General features: G+C 40.2%; 2 pseudogenes; both read right to left on the bottom strand.

The window, feature by feature from the left end:
• Positions 1-1,824: 1,824 nt before the first annotated feature.
• Positions 1,825-5,895, bottom strand: LOC125839429 (uncharacterized; annotated as a pseudogene).
• Positions 5,896-8,838: 2,943 nt separating this feature from the next.
• LOC125839428 (uncharacterized) lies at positions 8,839-12,932 on the bottom strand (annotated as a pseudogene).
• Between the last annotated feature and the right edge of the window lie 7,722 nt (positions 12,933-20,654).

Raw genomic sequence — 20,654 nt, 5'->3', positions numbered from 1 at the left:
GTAGTCCTTGAGCAACTAAAGCCACCTACGTTGTCTCAAGTTCAGATCCCGCTGAGTGAATATGTACTGTAGGCTCCTATGATCAGTAAATACCTCGCAATGAACACCACCAATTCCACATTGAACCCACTATCTCTGAATCGGCCCACCCACATAAGTATTCTATTCTACCAAGAGAACATGAATCGGTCCATCCGATTCACCACTAGGCATCCACCCACAAAAGTAAAAACACGTCTGAACATAGACAGAGAATCATAATCCAAAACCATGTTTGAAATGAGGTAGGTGGTCACATAAGAATATACAAAACCGAAATTGAACAACCCCAGATATCCCTTCCACGATGTCCATAACACACCTTCCCATTCGTCTGACTTCACAATCAGTCAGTCCGGCCTCATAACAATCATAGACATACTCAATTTATCCATTTTCTCATACTCTTTACAATAATCCATTAAAGCCAACAATATCAATACTACCAGAACATCATAGTCACACCGGCCAGTTACTTTACCCTCAGATGGCCACTAGTATCCAGTCATTCTTAGAAACACATCGTTGCTTCCAAAATTTTGAATTATGGTCCTTCCTCCTTCCATTGAAGCATTCCACGATCGATATGGGTCTCACCCAATCGCTAATAATCCAAGTTCTAAATGTCATAGTACCTTTTCATTGAGATAGAACTATTGAATCACGACCAATATCGATTACACGCGATCCTTTACTTACCCAGCTTCAACTATTATTCATACCATCATATATCTCATGCCGAAACTTGAAGCAGTTCTTGGTCACTCCAATAATTCCGTCTACTAGGAGCACACAACCTCTATTTGCTATCAAGGATCTATGTAACGCGTTATAACAGTCTGGATAATTCCATAAATAGTGTTATCAACCCAGTTCAAAAGCCTCAATAACCATGTAGAGCTATAAGTCCTTCCGGTTGGACACTCGTAAGCCACCTACCATAAGCTGAACAATTCAAACCAATTCAAAAACTGCAGAATTCCTCATACATCAACGTTTACCACCAACACCAATACCAAGTGTTCAGAAAGTAGCTGATAACACATCATACATTTGTGCTGAACCAGTCCACCTTGCATTGTCATATCTAACATAAAAGCAGAAATTTACACAATCCTCAACTTCAAACTAAAGATCTACATGTGATGTCTTATTCCTTCACATCTCTTAACTTATATCCATCGTGCAAGACTCTTGTTCTTCCCGTAAATCATTTATCATTATAGTTTATTGGCCAAACATCCATCGCATATTACCTTTTACCTTAAGTCAAACTTCTCAAATGAAACTTCATCGAACTCTTCTACAATCACAAGTATTTAACTGCTACAACTCAAACCATGCAAAAGTCCTTCCAATGGCTAAAAAGTTGATACAACCAATCATCTCTTACCTTGTCAACCCACATCTTGACAAAACCAACCCGATTCCTTTTTAATTGTACCTTCTCGCTAAAATCCTTAATTGCCTTTTCACGAGTATACTTGTTTAAAATTTCCTCATCCATGGCTTATTGTTGCCCATTTCTTTTGACTCATCATGAAGTAATTAGTTCCCAATATAATTATGACCACCCAAGGGTCGTACCTTGTCCTAGAAACAAGATAGGATCGATTCACTCGATCCACCACTATAATTTTCCTTATAATTAATGCTTAACTCAAGCGTTCATAGTAGCAACCACTTGATTTCTCAATCGAGAATGCAACATCAACCTTCTGACTCGATTAGGTGAAACAACTGACAACTCAGATTTCTCCGCTTCCATATATCACTAGTACCACATCATGAACAACCGCTAAATCCACCACTAGAAGACATCAGATCCATTGAGAAGGTCGTACTCAAACAACCTGTTCATTTACACTCATTAAATAGTTGCAAAACATTACCAAAGCACTTCAGTCTTCGGCCGAAAATGATATGCACAATTTCATAAGCCCAATCGATGGCAGAAGCAACATAGCCCATAACCCTAACCAAGATAACACGAGTATCGTTGTAGTCGCCGTACAATGACCTTGTAATGATATACACCCACACTATAAAACCACCGTAGAACTTCTGATTTTGGTTGGTGCAACTTCATCATCATAACATACTACGCAATCCATTCCCTTATGACGAACTTCACAAACTGTAGTTTCCAAAAGTCGCAGCACTCTCAACATAGTCATTCTCTTACTTACACCATTCTTCATTGTCTAGCCACTTCCGTCGTATAAGTCACACAAGCACTATTCTCGTTGTTGAATAAATGACCGGAGAAATAAGACGTTTCTGAAGTCTCTTAATAAATGTTCATCTTCCAATACCATAAACTCGAAACACATCCCTTGGACACAACCTTACTCACTCGTCTCGAAGAGAATTTCATGTCTGATCACACTTCCTTTCCGCAAGCCAATCACATCCGCATCAAAACCAGATCTAACACTAAAACACGCGATGACACCTAAACTCGCACCCACGCAGGACCAACCAAGAGTCATTACAATGAGAGAGAGAACAGAGTGAAGTGATAAGAATTAGATCGGACCAAGGACGCACGATAGAGAATCAAGTAATAAAGATCTTTCCTAAAAGTCACCATAGCCTCTCGAAGATAAGTACAGACGTCTCCGAACCGATCCTCGAGACGCTACTTAGACTTGGCTTGTACACGTGAGACCTATGAACCTGGGGCTCTGATACCATTTTGTCACCCCCAAAACCGGATGTGATGGCACGTGCCCAAACCCCACCGGACACGTAAGCCTAACACCTAAAAACCCGACGATGCGGAATTAATAAAACAAGAATAAGATAGAAAGATAAGCGGAAGTCTTTAAATAAACACATAACCCCAGAATTGGTTGTCACATGTACAAACCTCTAATACGGAATCTGAATAAAAATACAAGTCTCATAGTAAAGTTCTAGAATAGAACAGAACAATAAATATAGATAACTTGAGGGCACGTCTGGAATGAACCGCTACCTCTCAAGTAAGTCTGGAAGCTCTAATCTGAAGATAAGTAATAAGCCGGATCTGATAGAGCTGTCAACCTACACAACTGTGTAGAAGCAAGGGTGAGTACCAAAAGCAACAGGTACTCGCAAGTAACACTAAACTAAGCTAAACTAGCAGCTACAAACAACTCCTTTCAATCCCAACCGAACCACCGAAACGAAACTTCATTCTAACAGCGATCCAACAACCTATACTACACAATTCATAATCAACAGATATATCCAACAGTGTCTCAACATCAACCTCATATCCTCATGTAAGAGCAAATAGATCATATATCACATGAAGAGGGGCAAATAGGTAAAGTCCACACACCCAGACAAAGATGAAGTCAAATGCGATGCAAATGCAATAATAATGTCATGTAGTCGTGATGCATGTCTGTCCTAAGATACACATCTTTGACGTAATCAGACCGCGCTGAATACTCAAATCAGAACCCATGGGGGCCACACATGGACCATGTATCACCGCCGGAACCAGATCCCATCGGCATCCAAATCGCTAGGTCCATCTCATATATCTCTAGCCGGAGCTAGTCTCAACTGTGTCTCATATCCATCCATCCTCATATCAGTGTCTCAGAACTCATGCAACAGATAGTTCACACATGGGATGAATAATTAATAAGCACATGTCATCAATCACAATCATATCACGATCACATCATAGTATTACACATTATCTGTCTCAATCACAATCATATCACGATCACATCATAGTATTACACATCGTCTGTCTCAATCACAACCATATCACGACCACATCATAGTATTACACATCGTCTGTCCATCAACATCAATGTCTGTATCAATCATAGCCTACTCATGCTCTTCTATCCCCTCAATATCAGTTATCACATGACTTATTCAACAAATTCAAGTCACATATAACACATTTAACTCGTTTTATTCCCCATCTTTCAATTACAACAATTTCAATCAACAAATAAAACTCATCCTCAATCCCCATTACTCCCCAACACAATTAGGAAAGTAGTCATGTGTAATCTAAGAGTTTAACAAAGTTTAGAAGTCGCTTGCCTCAAAACACTTCAACTAGTAACTCAAATTTGAGTTTTACCCTTCCGAGCACGCTCCAAATCACCACAATCTATTCATAAATGGAATCTCACAATCAATACGAATCTAACAACACCAATATCGTGAAATTTGGAGAAAAGGGTAAAATGGTCAAAAAAAATCTCGTTCCGAAAAATATTCTGAAATCTGGAAATTTTTAGTGAAAAATGTTCCCCAAGAAATTTAGAATCCAATAGTGAAAACTGTTTCGAAAAAGGAGTTGAAATGAGTTCACAAACTCAATTTTCTATTAAATTCGGATTAGGCAAAAAACCCCCAAATTTTTCAGTTGAGATCTCAAATTTTGATGTTAAAATCCATAAATAATCGATGGAAATCAAAGATCTAAGTTGGAAATAACTAACCCAATGAATTCCTTGCGAAAACCCACTTGAAATCACCTATTTTCGAGCTCTCAAAGTCTAAAAATGGAGAAATGGGTATTTTTCAAGTTGGGGGAAAAATGGCTACTGGTTTTTGGCTAAAAAGAAAAAAAGACTGCTGTTGCAGCTGAAACAGCAGCTGAAACAACAATAACACCAAAGTTTAAGTCCCCGTTGGACCCTCGGATTCGTTCGGAATCTCGTGCACACAAACTAAATATGTACCCCCACTAAATTCGACGTTCCGGACTCAATGGAACTGTCGGAATTTGAATTCGAGGACTCCTTGACCCGAAATTCAATAAGATGCCAAGAAACTAGTTTAACGCCAAAAAAATTCGAAACTCAAACGGAGCGTCTAAAAATTCAACCAAGACTCATTCTAGACTTAGAATCGCCTCCCGAAACCAACGGTACTCTCGGAATTTCAATCCGAGCCTCGGAACCTCATATGTTGACCAAAGTCAACTCTTTATCACAATTTCACAACTTTAGCAACTTAGGACCTCAATTCTTCGTTTCAACTCCAAATTCAACTCCGTAACTTCACACAGACCCGTTTTGACATTCTAAAATGCCGGAATCGACGGAAATCCGATCCGAGTCCCGAAACTCCAATAACTCGAAAAACACTTTTTAACCAACTTTAACTCATAAAAACTCAACTTATCAAAAACTCAACTTTTTACCAACTTTTCCTCAAACCAACTTTACAACCACAAAACATGGGACTCGGGGCAACTACCGAAAGGGCAAAATAGTCATTTCCACGAAAAATTACCAAAATGACCTTTCGGGTCATTACATCATTCACCACTAAAAACCATGTTCGTCCTCGAACATAAAGTAAAAGAAAGTACTTGAATCCTCGAAAAGCTGGGGATATCGGACCCGCATATCATCCTCGGACTCCCAAGTCGCCTCCCTATCTGATCGATGCCTCCACTGAACCTTCACTGAAACAATATCCTTGGTCCGGAGCTTGCGAACCTGCCTGTCCAAAATAGCTATAGGCTCCTCCTCAAATGTCAAATCTGGACTCAACTCCACCGACTCAACCGAAATCACGTGAGACTCATCCGGAACATACTTCCGGAGCATAGAACATGGAAAACTGGATGCACGACTGTCAAACTAGGTGGCAAGGCTAACTTGTAAGCCACCTCTCCCATCCTCTCCAAAATCTCATATGGGCCAATGAACCTAGGGCTGAGCTTGCCCTTCTTCCCAAATCTCATCACACCCTTCATGGGCGATACCCGAAGCCAACTCGATCACCCACCATGAACTCTAAGGGTCAAACCCTTCTGTCAGCATAGCTCTTCTGCCTACTCTGGGCAGTCAAGAGCCTACTCTGAATCACACGAACACGCTCCATATCCTCTCTAAGAATATCAGTACCAAGGGAGTCCACCTCCGCTGAATCAAACCATCCAATAGGTGATCTACACCGCCTACCATACAGTGCCTAAAAAGGTGTCATCCTAATGCTAGAATGATAACTGTTGTTGTAGGCGAACTCTGCAATGGCAAGTGCTGATCCCATCTAGTACCAAAGTCGATCACGCAAGCCCGAAGCATATCCTCCAACACCTGAATAGTCCTCTCAGACTGACCGTCAGTCTGAGGGTGAAAAACTGTGCTCATGTCGAGTCTAGTGCCCAAATCATGTTGTAATGCTCTCCAGAAATGAGAAGTGAATACTGAACCCCTGTCAGACACAATGGACACCGGCACTCCGTGTAACTGCACAATCTGACTAATATAAATCTGAGCCAACTTCTCCGTTGTATACCTCACTCGGACCGGGATGAAATAAGCAGACTTGGTCAGTCTGTTGACGACCACCCATATAGAATCATAACCACCCACGGTGGTAGGCAATCCAACTACGAAGTCCATAGCAATCCTCTCCCACTTCCAAGTAGGAATGGGCATCCTCTGAGTCACACCACCAGGCTTCTGGTGCTCACACTTGACCTGCTGACATGTCAAGCACCTAGCCACAAACTCTGCAATATCCTCTTCATCCCACACCACCAATAGTGCTGACTAAGATCATGATACATCTTCGCCGCTCCGGGATGAATAGAATACCTAGAATAATGAGCCTCCTCAAGAATCAATCTGATCAAATCACCAACCTTGGGCACACATATCCGGCCCTCAATCCTCAATACACCCTCGGAGTCAATCTTAGCCTTCTTGGCTTCACCATTCATCACCTTGTCCCGGATGAGACATAACTTCGCATCCTCATACTGATGCTCTCTAATCTGCTCCATCAAAGATGAACAGGCCTCAATGAAGGCAAACACACCTCCACTCTCCTCAGAAACCCGAAATCTCATCATGCTGTCAAATAACCTCTGAACATCCCGAACCAAAGCCCGCCTCTCAACACTAATCGTGGCAAGACTCCCCATACTAGGAGTCTTCCTACTCAAGGCATCGGCCACCACATTGGCCTTCCCGGGGTGATACAAAATGGTCATGTCGTAGTCCTTGAGCAACTAAGCCACCTACGTTGTCTCAAGTTCAGATCCCGCTGAGTGAATATGTACTGTAGGCTCCTATGATCAGTAAATACCTCGCAATGAACACCACCAATTCCACATTGAACCCACTATCTCTGAATCGGCCCACCCACATAAGTATTCTATTCTACCAAGAGAACATGAATCGGTCCATCCGATTCACCACTAGGCATCCACCCACAAAAGTAAAAACACGTCTGAACATAGACAGAGAATCATAATCCAAAACCATGTTTGAAATGAGGTAGGTGGTCACATAAGAATATACAAAACCGAAATTGAACAACCCCAGATATCCCTTCCACGATGTCCATAACACACCTTCCCATTCGTCTGACTTCACAATCAGTCAGTCCGGCCTCATAACAATCATAGACATACTCAATTTATCCATTTTCTCATACTCTTTACAATAATCCATTAAAGCCAACAATATCAATACTACCAGAACATCATAGTCACACCGGCCAGTTACTTTACCCTCAGATGGCCACTAGTATCCAGTCATTCTTAGAAACACATCGTTGCTTCCAAAATTTTGAATTATGGTCCTTCCTCCTTCCATTGAAGCATTCCACGATCGATATGGGTCTCACCCAATCGCTAATAATCCAAGTTCTAAATGTCATAGTACCTTTTCATTGAGATAGAACTATTGAATCACGACCAATATCGATTACACGCGATCCTTTACTTACCCAGCTTCAACTATTATTCATACCATCATATATCTCATGCCGAAACTTGAAGCAGTTCTTGGTCACTCCAATAATTCCGTCTACTAGGAGCACACAACCTCTATTTGCTATCAAGGATCTATGTAACGCGTTATAACAGTCTGGATAATTCCATAAATAGTGTTATCAACCCAGTTCAAAAGCCTCAATAACCATGTAGAGCTATAAGTCCTTCCGGTTGGACACTCGTAAGCCACCTACCATAAGCTGAACAATTCAAACCAATTCAAAAACTGCAGAATTCCTCATACATCAACGTTTACCACCAACACCAATACCAAGTGTTCAGAAAGTAGCTGATAACACATCATACATTTGTGCTGAACCAGTCCACCTTGCATTGTCATATCTAACATAAAAGCAGAAATTTACACAATCCTCAACTTCAAACTAAAGATCTACATGTGATGTCTTATTCCTTCACATCTCTTAACTTATATCCATCGTGCAAGACTCTTGTTCTTCCCGTAAATCATTTATCATTATAGTTTATTGGCCAAACATCCATCGCATATTACCTTTTACCTTAAGTCAAACTTCTCAAATGAAACTTCATCGAACTCTTCTACAATCACAAGTATTTAACTGCTACAACTCAAACCATGCAAAAGTCCTTCCAATGGCTAAAAAGTTGATACAACCAATCATCTCTTACCTTGTCAACCCACATCTTGACAAAACCAACCCGATTCCTTTTTAATTGTACCTTCTCGCTAAAATCCTTAATTGCCTTTTCACGAGTATACTTGTTTAAAATTTCCTCATCCATGGCTTATTGTTGCCCATTTCTTTTGACTCATCATGAAGTAATTAGTTCCCAATATAATTATGACCACCCAAGGGTCGTACCTTGTCCTAGAAACAAGATAGGATCGATTCACTCGATCCACCACTATAATTTTCCTTATAATTAATGCTTAACTCAAGCGTTCATAGTAGCAACCACTTGATTTCTCAATCGAGAATGCAACATCAACCTTCTGACTCGATTAGGTGAAACAACTGACAACTCAGATTTCTCCGCTTCCATATATCACTAGTACCACATCATGAACAACCGCTAAATCCACCACTAGAAGACATCAGATCCATTGAGAAGGTCGTACTCAAACAACCTGTTCATTTACACTCATTAAATAGTTGCAAAACATTACCAAAGCACTTCAGTCTTCGGCCGAAAATGATATGCACAATTTCATAAGCCCAATCGATGGCAGAAGCAACATAGCCCATAACCCTAACCAAGATAACACGAGTATCGTTGTAGTCGCCGTACAATGACCTTGTAATGATATACACCCACACTATAAAACCACCGTAGAACTTCTGATTTTGGTTGGTGCAACTTCATCATCATAACATACTACGCAATCCATTCCCTTATGACGAACTTCACAAACTGTAGTTTCCAAAAGTCGCAGCACTCTCAACATAGTCATTCTCTTACTTACACCATTCTTCATTGTCTAGCCACTTCCGTCGTATAAGTCACACAAGCACTATTCTCGTTGTTGAATAAATGACCGGAGAAATAAGACGTTTCTGAAGTCTCTTAATAAATGTTCATCTTCCAATACCATAAACTCGAAACACATCCCTTGGACACAACCTTACTCACTCGTCTCGAAGAGAATTTCATGTCTGATCACACTTCCTTTCCGCAAGCCAATCACATCCGCATCAAAACCAGATCTAACACTAAAAACACGCGATGACACCTAAACTCGCACCCACGCAGGACCAACCAAGAGTCATTACAATGAGAGAGAGAACAGAGTGAAGTGATAAGAATTAGATCGGACCAAGGACGCACGATAGAGAATCAAGTAATAAAGATCTTTCCTAAAAGTCACCATAGCCTCTCGAAGATAAGTACAGACGTCTCCGAACCGATCCTCGAGACGCTACTTAGACTTGGCTTGTACACGTGAGACCTATGAACCTGGGGCTCTGATACCATTTTGTCACCCCCCAAAACCGGATGTGATGGCACGTGCCCAAACCCCACCGGACACGTAAGCCTAACACCTAAAAACCCGACGATGCGGAATTAATAAAACAAGAATAAGATAGAAAGATAAGCGGAAGTCTTTAAATAAACACATAACCCCAGAATTGGTTGTCACATGTACAAACCTCTAATACGGAATCTGAATAAAATATACAAGTCTCATAGTAAAGTTCTAGAATAGAACAGAACAATAAATATAGATAACTTGAGGGCACGTCTAGAATGAACCGCTACCTCTCAAGTAAGTCTGGAAGCTCTAATCTGAAGATAAGTAATAAGCCGGATCTGATAGAGCTGTCAACCTACACAACTGTGTAGAAGCAAGGGTGAGTACCAAAAGCAACAGGTACTCGCAAGTAACACTAAACTAAGCTAAACTAGCAGCTACAAACAACTCCTTTCAATCCCAACCGAACCACCGAAACACCGAAACTTCATTCTAACAGCGATCCAACAACCTATACTACACAATTCATAATCAACAGATATATCCAACAGTGTCTCAACATCAACCTCATATCCTCATGTAAGAGCAAATAGATCATATATCACATGAAGAGGGGCAAATAGGTAAAGTCCACACACCACAGACAAAGATGAAGTCAAATGCGATGCAAATGCAATAATGATGTCATGTAGTCGTGATGCATGTCTGTCCTAAGATACACATCTATTGACGTAATCAGACCGCGCTGAATACTCAAATCAGAACCCATGGGGGCCACACATGGACCATGTATCACCGCCGGAACCAGATCCCATCGGCATCCAAATCGCTAGTCCATCTCATATATCTCTAGCCGGAGCTAGTCTCAACTGTGTCTCATATCCATCCATCCTCATATCAGTGTCTCAGAACTCATGCAACAGATAGTTCACACATGGGATGAATAATTAATATGCACATGTCATCAATCACAATCATATCACGATCACATCATAGTATTACATATTATCTGTCTCAATCACAACCATATCACGATCACATCATAGTATTACACATCGTCTGTCTCAATCACAACCATATCACGACCACATCATAGTATTACACATCGTCTGTCTCAACATCAATGTCTGTATCAATCATAGCCTACTCATGCTCTTCTATCCCCTCAATATCAGTTATCACATGACTTATTCAACAAATTCAAGTCACATATAACACATTTAGCTCGTTTTATTCCCCATCTTTCAATTACAACAATTTCAATCAACAAATAAAACTCATCCTCAATCCCCATTACTCCCCCAACACAATTAGGAAAGTAGTCATGTGTAATCTAAGAGTTTAACAAAGTTTAGAAGTCGCTTGCCTCAAAACACTTCAACTAGTAACTCAAATTTGAGTTTTACCCTTCCGAGCACGCTCCAAATCACCACAATCTATTCATAAATGGAATCTCACAATCAATACGAATCTAACAACACCAATATCGTGAAATTTGGAGAAAAGGGTAAAATGGTCAAAAAAATCTCGTTCCGAAAAATATTCTCGAAATCTGGAAATTTTTAGTGAAAAATGTTCCCCAAGAAATTTAGAATCCAATAGTGAAAACTGTTTCGAAAAAGGAGTTGAAATGAGTTCACAAACTCAATTTTTCTATTAAATTCGGATTAGGCAAAAACCCCCAAATTTTTCAGTTGAGATCTCAAATTTTGATGTTAAAATCCATAAATAATCGATGGAAATCAAAGATCTAAGTTGGAAATAACTAACCCAATGAATTCCTTGCGAAAACCCACTTGAAATCACCTATTTTCGAGCTCTCAAAGTCTAAAAATGGAGAAATGGGTATTTTTCAAGTTGGGGGAAAATGGCTACTGGTTTTTGGCTTTAAAAAAGAAGAAAAAAGACTGCTGTTGCAGCTAAAAAAAAACACAGCAGCTGAAACAACAATAACACCAAAGTTTAAGTCCCCGTTGGACCCTCGAGATTCGTTCGGAATCTCGTGCACACAAACTAAATATGTACCCCCACTAAATTCGACGTTCCGGACTCAATGGAACTGTCGGAATTTGAATTCGAGGACTCCTTGACCCGAAATTCAATAAGATGCCAAGAAACTAGTTTAACGCCAAAAAAATTCGAAACTCAAACGGAGCGTCTAAAAATTCAACCAAGACTCATTCTAGACTTAGAATCGCCTCTCGAAACCAACGGTACTCTCGGAATTTCAATCCGAGCCTCGGAACCTCATATGTTGACCAAAGTCAACTCTTTATCACAATTTCACAACTTTAGCAACTTAGGACCTCAATTCTTCGTTTCAACTCCAAATTCAACTCCGTAACTTCACACAGACCCGTTTTGACATTCTAAAATTGCCGGAATCGACGGAAATCCGATTCGAGTCCCGAAACTCCTAATAACTCGAAAAAACACTTTTTAACCAACTTTAACTCATAAAAACTCAACTTATCAAAAACTCAACTTTTTACCAACTTTTCCTCAAACTAACTTTACAACCACAAAACATGGGACTCGGGGCAACTACCGAAAGGGCAAAATAGTCATTTCCACGAAAAATTACCAAAATGACCTTTCGGGTCATTACATCATTCACCACTAAAAACCATGTTCGTCCTCGAACATAAAGTAAAAGAAAGTACTTGAATCCTCGAAAAGCTGGGGATATCGGACCCGCATATCATCCTCGGACTCCCAAGTCGCCTCCCTATCTGATCGATGCCTCCACTGAACCTTCACTGAAACAATATCCTTGGTCCGGAGCTTGCGAACCTGTCTGTCCAAAATAGCTATAGGCTCCTCCTCAAATGTCAAATCTGGACTCAACTCCACCGACTCAACCGAAATCACGTGAGACTCATCCGGAACATACTTCCGGAGCATAGAGACATGGAAAACTGGATGCACGACTGTCAAACTAGGTGGCAAGGCTAACTTGTAAGCCACCTCTCCCATCCTCTCCAAAATCTCATATGGGCCAATGAACCTAGGGCTGAGCTTGCCCTTCTTCCCAAATCTCATCACACCCTTCATGGGCGATACCCGAAGCCAATCTCGATCACCCACCATGAACTCTAAGGGTCAAACCCTTCTGTCAGCATAGCTCTTCTGCCTACTCTGGGCAGTCAAGAGCCTACTCTGAATCACACGAACACGCTCCATATCCTCTCTAAGAATATCAGTACCAAGGGAGTCCACCTCCGCTGAATCAAACCATCCAATAGGTGATCTACACCGCCTACCATACAGTGCCTAAAAAGGTGTCATCCTAATGCTAGAATGATAACTGTTGTTGTAGGCGAACTCTGTCAATGGCAAGTGCTGATCCCATCTAGTACCAAAGTCGATCACGCAAGCCCGAAGCATATCCTCCAACACCTGAATAGTCCTCTCAGACTGACCGTCAGTCTGAGGGTGAAAAACTGTGCTCATGTCGAGTCTAGTGCCCAAATCATGTTGTAATGCTCTCCAGAAATGAGAAGTGAATACTGAACCCCTGTCAGACACAATGGACACCGGCACTCCGTGTAACTGCACAATCTGACTAATATAAATCTGAGCCAACTTCTCCGTTGTATACCTCACTCGGACCGGGATGAAATAAGCAGACTTGGTCAGTCTGTTGACGACCACCCATATAGAATCATAACCACCCACGGTGGTAGGCAATCCAACTACGAAGTCCATAGCAATCCTCTCCCACTTCCAAGTAGGAATGGGCATCCTCTGAGTCACACCACCAGGCTTCTGGTGCTCACACTTGACCTGCTGACATGTCAAGCACCTAGCCACAAACTCTGCAATATCCTTCTTCATCCCACACCACCAATAGTGCTGACTAAGATCATGATACATCTTCGCCGCTCCGGGATGAATAGAATACCTAGAATAATGAGCCTCCTCAAGAATCAATCTGATCAAATCACCAACCTTGGGCACACATATCCGGCCCTCAATCCTCAATACACCCTCGGAGTCAATCTTAGCCTTCTTGGCTTCACCATTCATCACCTTGTCCCGGATGAGACATAACTTCGCATCCTCATACTGATGCTCTCTAATCTGCTCCATCAAAGATGAACAGGCCTCAATGAAGGCAAACACACCTCCACTCTCCTCAGAAACCCGAAATCTCATCATGCTGTCAAATAACCTCTGAACATCCCGAACCAAAGCCCGCCTCTCAACACTAATCGTGGCAAGACTCCCCATACTAGGAGTCTTCCTACTCAAGGCATCGGCCACCACATTGGCCTTCCCGGGGTGATACAAAATGGTCATGTCGTAGTCCTTGAGCAACTAAAGCCACCTACGTTGTCTCAAGTTCAGATCCCGCTGAGTGAATATGTACTGTAGGCTCCTATGATCAGTAAATACCTCGCAATGAACACCACCAATTCCACATTGAACCCACTATCTCTGAATCGGCCCACCCACATAAGTATTCTATTCTACCAAGAGAACATGAATCGGTCCATCCGATTCACCACTAGGCATCCACCCACAAAAGTAAAAACACGTCTGAACATAGACAGAGAATCATAATCCAAAACCATGTTTGAAATGAGGTAGGTGGTCACATAAGAATATACAAAACCGAAATTGAACAACCCCAGATATCCCTTCCACGATGTCCATAACACACCTTCCCATTCGTCTGACTTCACAATCAGTCAGTCCGGCCTCATAACAATCATAGACATACTCAATTTATCCATTTTCTCATACTCTTTACAATAATCCATTAAAGCCAACAATATCAATACTACCAGAACATCATAGTCACACCGGCCAGTTACTTTACCCTCAGATGGCCACTAGTATCCAGTCATTCTTAGAAACACATCGTTGCTTCCAAAATTTTGAATTATGGTCCTTCCTCCTTCCATTGAAGCATTCCACGATCGATATGGGTCTCACCCAATCGCTAATAATCCAAGTTCTAAATGTCATAGTACCTTTTCATTGAGATAGAACTATTGAATCACGACCAATATCGATTACACGCGATCCTTTACTTACCCAGCTTCAACTATTATTCATACCATCATATATCTCATGCCGAAACTTGAAGCAGTTCTTGGTCACTCCAATAATTCCGTCTACTAGGAGCACACAACCTCTATTTGCTATCAAGGATCTATGTAACGCGTTATAACAGTCTGGATAATTCCATAAATAGTGTTATCAACCCAGTTCAAAAGCCTCAATAACCATGTAGAGCTATAAGTCCTTCCGGTTGGACACTCGTAAGCCACCTACCATAAGCTGAACAATTCAAACCAATTCAAAAACTGCAGAATTCCTCATACATCAACGTTTACCACCAACACCAATACCAAGTGTTCAGAAAGTAGCTGATAACACATCATACATTTGTGCTGAACCAGTCCACCTTGCATTGTCATATCTAACATAAAAGCAGAAATTTACACAATCCTCAACTTCAAACTAAAGATCTACATGTGATGTCTTATTCCTTCACATCTCTTAACTTATATCCATCGTGCAAGACTCTTGTTCTTCCCGTAAATCATTTATCATTATAGTTTATTGGCCAAACATCCATCGCATATTACCTTTTACCTTAAGTCAAACTTCTCAAATGAAACTTCATCGAACTCTTCTACAATCACAAGTATTTAACTGCTACAACTCAAACCATGCAAAAGTCCTTCCAATGGCTAAAAAGTTGATACAACCAATCATCTCTTACCTTGTCAACCCACATCTTGACAAAACCAACCCGATTCCTTTTTAATTGTACCTTCTCGCTAAAATCCTTAATTGCCTTTTCACGAGTATACTTGTTTAAAATTTCCTCATCCATGGCTTATTGTTGCCCATTTCTTTTGACTCATCATGAAGTAATTAGTTCCCAATATAATTATGACCACCCAAGGGTCGTACCTTGTCCTAGAAACAAGATAGGATCGATTCACTCGATCCACCACTATAATTTTCCTTATAATTAATGCTTAACTCAAGCGTTCATAGTAGCAACCACTTGATTTCTCAATCGAGAATGCAACATCAACCTTCTGACTCGATTAGGTGAAACAACTGACAACTCAGATTTCTCCGCTTCCATATATCACTAGTACCACATCATGAACAACCGCTAAATCCACCACTAGAAGACATCAGATCCATTGAGAAGGTCGTACTCAAACAACCTGTTCATTTACACTCATTAAATAGTTGCAAAACATTACCAAAGCACTTCAGTCTTCGGCCGAAAATGATATGCACAATTTCATAAGCCCAATCGATGGCAGAAGCAACATAGCCCATAACCCTAACCAAGATAACACGAGTATCGTTGTAGTCGCCGTACAATGACCTTGTAATGATATACACCCACACTATAAAACCACCGTAGAACTTCTGATTTTGGTTGGTGCAACTTCATCATCATAACATACTACGCAATCCATTCCCTTATGACGAACTTCACAAACTGTAGTTTCCAAAAGTCGCAGCACTCTCAACATAGTCATTCTCTTACTTACACCATTCTTCATTGTCTAGCCACTTCCGTCGTATAAGTCACACAAGCACTATTCTCGTTGTTGAATAAATGACCGGAGAAATAAGACGTTTCTGAAGTCTCTTAATAAATGTTCATCTTCCAATACCATAAACTCGAAACACATCCCTTGGACACAACCTTACTCACTCGTCTCGAAGAGAATTTCATGTCTGATCACACTTCCTTTCCGCAAGCCAATCACATCCGCATCAAAACCAGATCTAACACTAAAAACACGCGATGACACCTAAACTCGCACCCACGCAGGACCAACCAAGAGTCATTACAATGAGAGAGAGAACAGAGTGAAGTGATAAGAATTAGATCGGACCAAGGACGCACGATAGAGAATCAAGTAATAAAGATCTTTCCTAAAAGTCACCATAGCCTCTCGAAGATAAGTACAGACGTCTCCGAACCGATCCTCGAGACGCTACTTAGACTTGGCTTGTACACGTGAGACCTATGAACCTGGGGCTCTGATACCATTTTGTCACCCCCCAAAACCGGATGTGATGGCACGTGCCCAAACCCCACCGGACACGTAAGCCTAACACCTAAAAACCCGACGATGCGGAATTAATAAAACAAGAATAAGATAGAAAGATAAGCGGAAGTCTTTAAATAAACACATAACCCCAGAATTGGTTGTCACATGTACAAACCTCTAATACGGAATCTGAATAAAATATACAAGTCTCATAGTAAAGTTCTAGAATAGAACAGAACAATAAATATAGATAACTTGAGGGCACGTCTAGAATGAACCGCTACCTCTCAAGTAAGTCTGGAAGCTCTAATCTGAAGATAAGTAATAAGCCGGATCTGATAGAGCTGTCAACCTACACAACTGTGTAGAAGCAAGGGTGAGTACCAAAAGCAACAGGTACTCGCAAGTAACACTAAACTAAGCTAAACTAGCAGCTACAAACAACTCCTTTCAATCCCAACCGAACCACCGAAACACCGAAACTTCATTCTAACAGCGATCCAACAACCTATACTACACAATTCATAATCAACAGATATATCCAACAGTGTCTCAACATCAACCTCATATCCTCATGTAAGAGCAAATAGATCATATATCACATGAAGAGGGGCAAATAGGTAAAGTCCACACACCACAGACAAAGATGAAGTCAAATGCGATGCAAATGCAATAATGATGTCATGTAGTCGTGATGCATGTCTGTCCTAAGATACACATCTATTGACGTAATCAGACCGCGCTGAATACTCAAATCAGAACCCATGGGGGCCACACATGGACCATGTATCACCGCCGGAACCAGATCCCATCGGCATCCAAATCGCTAGTCCATCTCATATATCTCTAGCCGGAGCTAGTCTCAACTGTGTCTCATATCCATCCATCCTCATATCAGTGTCTCAGAACTCATGCAACAGATAGTTCACACATGGGATGAATAATTAATATGCACATGTCATCAATCACAATCATATCACGATCACATCATAGTATTACATATTATCTGTCTCAATCACAACCATATCACGATCACATCATAGTATTACACATCGTCTGTCTCAATCACAACCATATCACGACCACATCATAGTATTACACATCGTCTGTCTCAACATCAATGTCTGTATCAATCATAGCCTACTCATGCTCTTCTATCCCCTCAATATCAGTTATCACATGACTTATTCAATAAATTCAAGTCACATATAACACATTTAGCTCGTTTTATTCCCCATCTTTCAATTACAACAATTTCAATCAACAAATAAAACTCATCCTCAATCCCCATTACTCCCCCAACACAATTAGGAAAGTAGTCATGTGTAATCTAAGAGTTTAACAAAGTTTAGAAGTCGCTTGCCTCAAAACACTTCAACTAGTAACTCAAATTTGAGTTTTACCCTTCCGAGCACGCTCCAAATCACCACAATCTATTCATAAATGGAATCTCACAATCAATACGAATCTAACAACACCAATATCGTGAAATTTGGAGAAAAGGGTAAAATGGTCAAAAAAATCTCGTTCCGAAAAATATTCTCGAAATCTGGAAATTTTTAGTGAAAAATGTTCCCCAAGAAATTTAGAATCCAATAGTGAAAACTGTTTCGAAAAAGGAGTTGAAATGAGTTCACAAACTCAATTTTTCTATTAAATTCGGATTAGGCAAAAACCCCCAAATTTTTCAGTTGAGATCTCAAATTTTGATGTTAAAATCCATAAATAATCGATGGAAATCAAAGATCTAAGTTGGAAATAACTAACCCAATGAATTCCTTGCGAAAACCCACTTGAAATCACCTATTTTCGAGCTCTCAAAGTCTAAAAATGGAGAAATGGGTATTTTTCAAGTTGGGGGAAAATGGCTACTGGTTTTTGGCTTTAAAAAAGAAGAAAAAAGACTGCTGTTGCAGCTAAAAAAAAACACAGCAGCTGAAACAACAATAACACCAAAGTTTAAGTCCCCGTTGGACCCTCGAGATTCGTTCGGAATCTCGTGCACACAAACTAAATATGTACCCCCACTAAATTCGACGTTCCGGACTCAATGGAACTGTCGGAATTTGAATTCGAGGACTCCTTGACCCGAAATTCAATAAGATGCCAAGAAACTAGTTTAACGCCAAAAAAATTTGAAACTCAAACGGAGCGTCTAAAAATTCAACCAAGACTCATTCTAGACTTAGAATCGCCTCCCGAAACCAACGGTACTCTCGGAATTTCAATCCGAGCCTCGGAACCTCATATGTTGACCAAAGTCAACTCTTTATCACAATTTCATAACTTTAGCAACTTAGGACCTCAATTCTTCGTTTCAACTCCAAATTCAACTCCGTAACTTCACACAGACCCGTTTCGACATTCTAAAATTTCCGGAATCGACGGAAATCCGATTCGAGTCCCGAAACTCCAAATAACTCAAAAAAACACTTTTTAACCAACTTTAACTCATAAAAATTCAACTTATCAAAAACTCAACTTTTTACCAACTTTTCCTCAAACTAACTTTACAACCACAAAACATGGGACTCGGGGCAACTACCGAAAGGGCAAAATAGTCATTTCCACGAAAAATTACCAAAATGACCTTTCGGGTCATTACAAGTCAAAAGACCCGTTTGAAATTTGAAAGAAAAGGCTGTTGAATCTGCCTTCTCTGTAGAAAAATCAGAAGTTTTAAAAGTTCTTTGGACTCATGTTTGACTGAATCTTTGAAGGCGAGGAAGCTGACGAGACTTGCACGAAAAAGGAATGGTTGAAGTCTGCCATTGTTGAAAGTTGTATGCGTTTCTTCACCAAAATAGAAGAGGGAGAAAAATGACGTATGTAACTTGTAGCGGCTGATCTGTAGTATTAAAAAATAGGGCTATATTAAGATGTTAAGTGTAATGGACTTGTTCTTTTAGTTGGGCTGCTGCGTTGGGCTGTAGTAGAGTATAGCCAAATTGTTGAATATTTTAGACTTGTAAATAGGCTGGAATATTGCCGAATTTACTGAATTGTTGGAGCATTTTGGGCCTTTTTTCTTCTTTAAATTAATTCAATTGAGCTTCTAATTCAATAATTAATATAATATATATTACGTAAAAAGTTTAGTAAGTAAAAAATTTGAAATAAAGTAACGACAATCTATTTTAAAGAAAACGACAATAAAGTACTAATAGTAACATTGATAAAAAAATATAATTTTGAAATAGTGAAAATGATACTAAAGATGATAATCATAAAAAATAATAAAAGTTAAAGTAATATAGATAATTACGACAACGATAGTGATAAATGAAAAATAATAGTAAATTATAAAATATTCAACTTATTAGTAATTTAGAAGTTCAACGAAATAAAGTAGAAGAAAGGAGGGACAAAATTTGGTGTCAACATGTTGTATTTGCTTAGTTGAAGTCTAAGTTATCTAGAGGTAGGTAGCTTAGTGGGCAGTGTGGTATCTGCTTAGGCTCGGTTAAGTAATCGTTGTATTACTTAGTGTGAGATTAGGAGGTTAATCTCATTGTTGTGGTGTAAACTGTGTTTTACTTTTGCTTGAGAAGATTAGTAAAAACAGTTTGGAAAATCCTATGAGACAGGTCGTGGTTTTACTCCCTTGAGCAAGGAGGTTTCCATGTAAAAATCTTGTGTCTGTTTTATATTGTGATATTTACTTTCTGCACTGTTATTCTGCTGAGGGACCTGGTCTCGTGGTCGCTGGTGGACGCATACATTCCAACATACATCTTTCAACGTCTCGATACATTGCGTCTTGATTTTGGATATATCCCTCAATGTCCCGATACATCGTGTCTCGATTTTGGATACATCACTCAATTAACATCTTGATACATCGCGTAAAGTGACGTATCCA

The sequence above is a fragment of the Solanum verrucosum genome, unplaced genomic scaffold (genome assembly GCF_900185275.1).
Source record: "Solanum verrucosum unplaced genomic scaffold, falcon-dt-bn FXZP01000306.1, whole genome shotgun sequence".
In the NCBI taxonomy this organism is placed as follows: domain Eukaryota; kingdom Viridiplantae; phylum Streptophyta; class Magnoliopsida; order Solanales; family Solanaceae; genus Solanum; species Solanum verrucosum.
The sequence above is the reverse complement of the archived record's forward strand: the minus strand, read 5'-3'. Positions and strand labels throughout refer to the sequence as shown.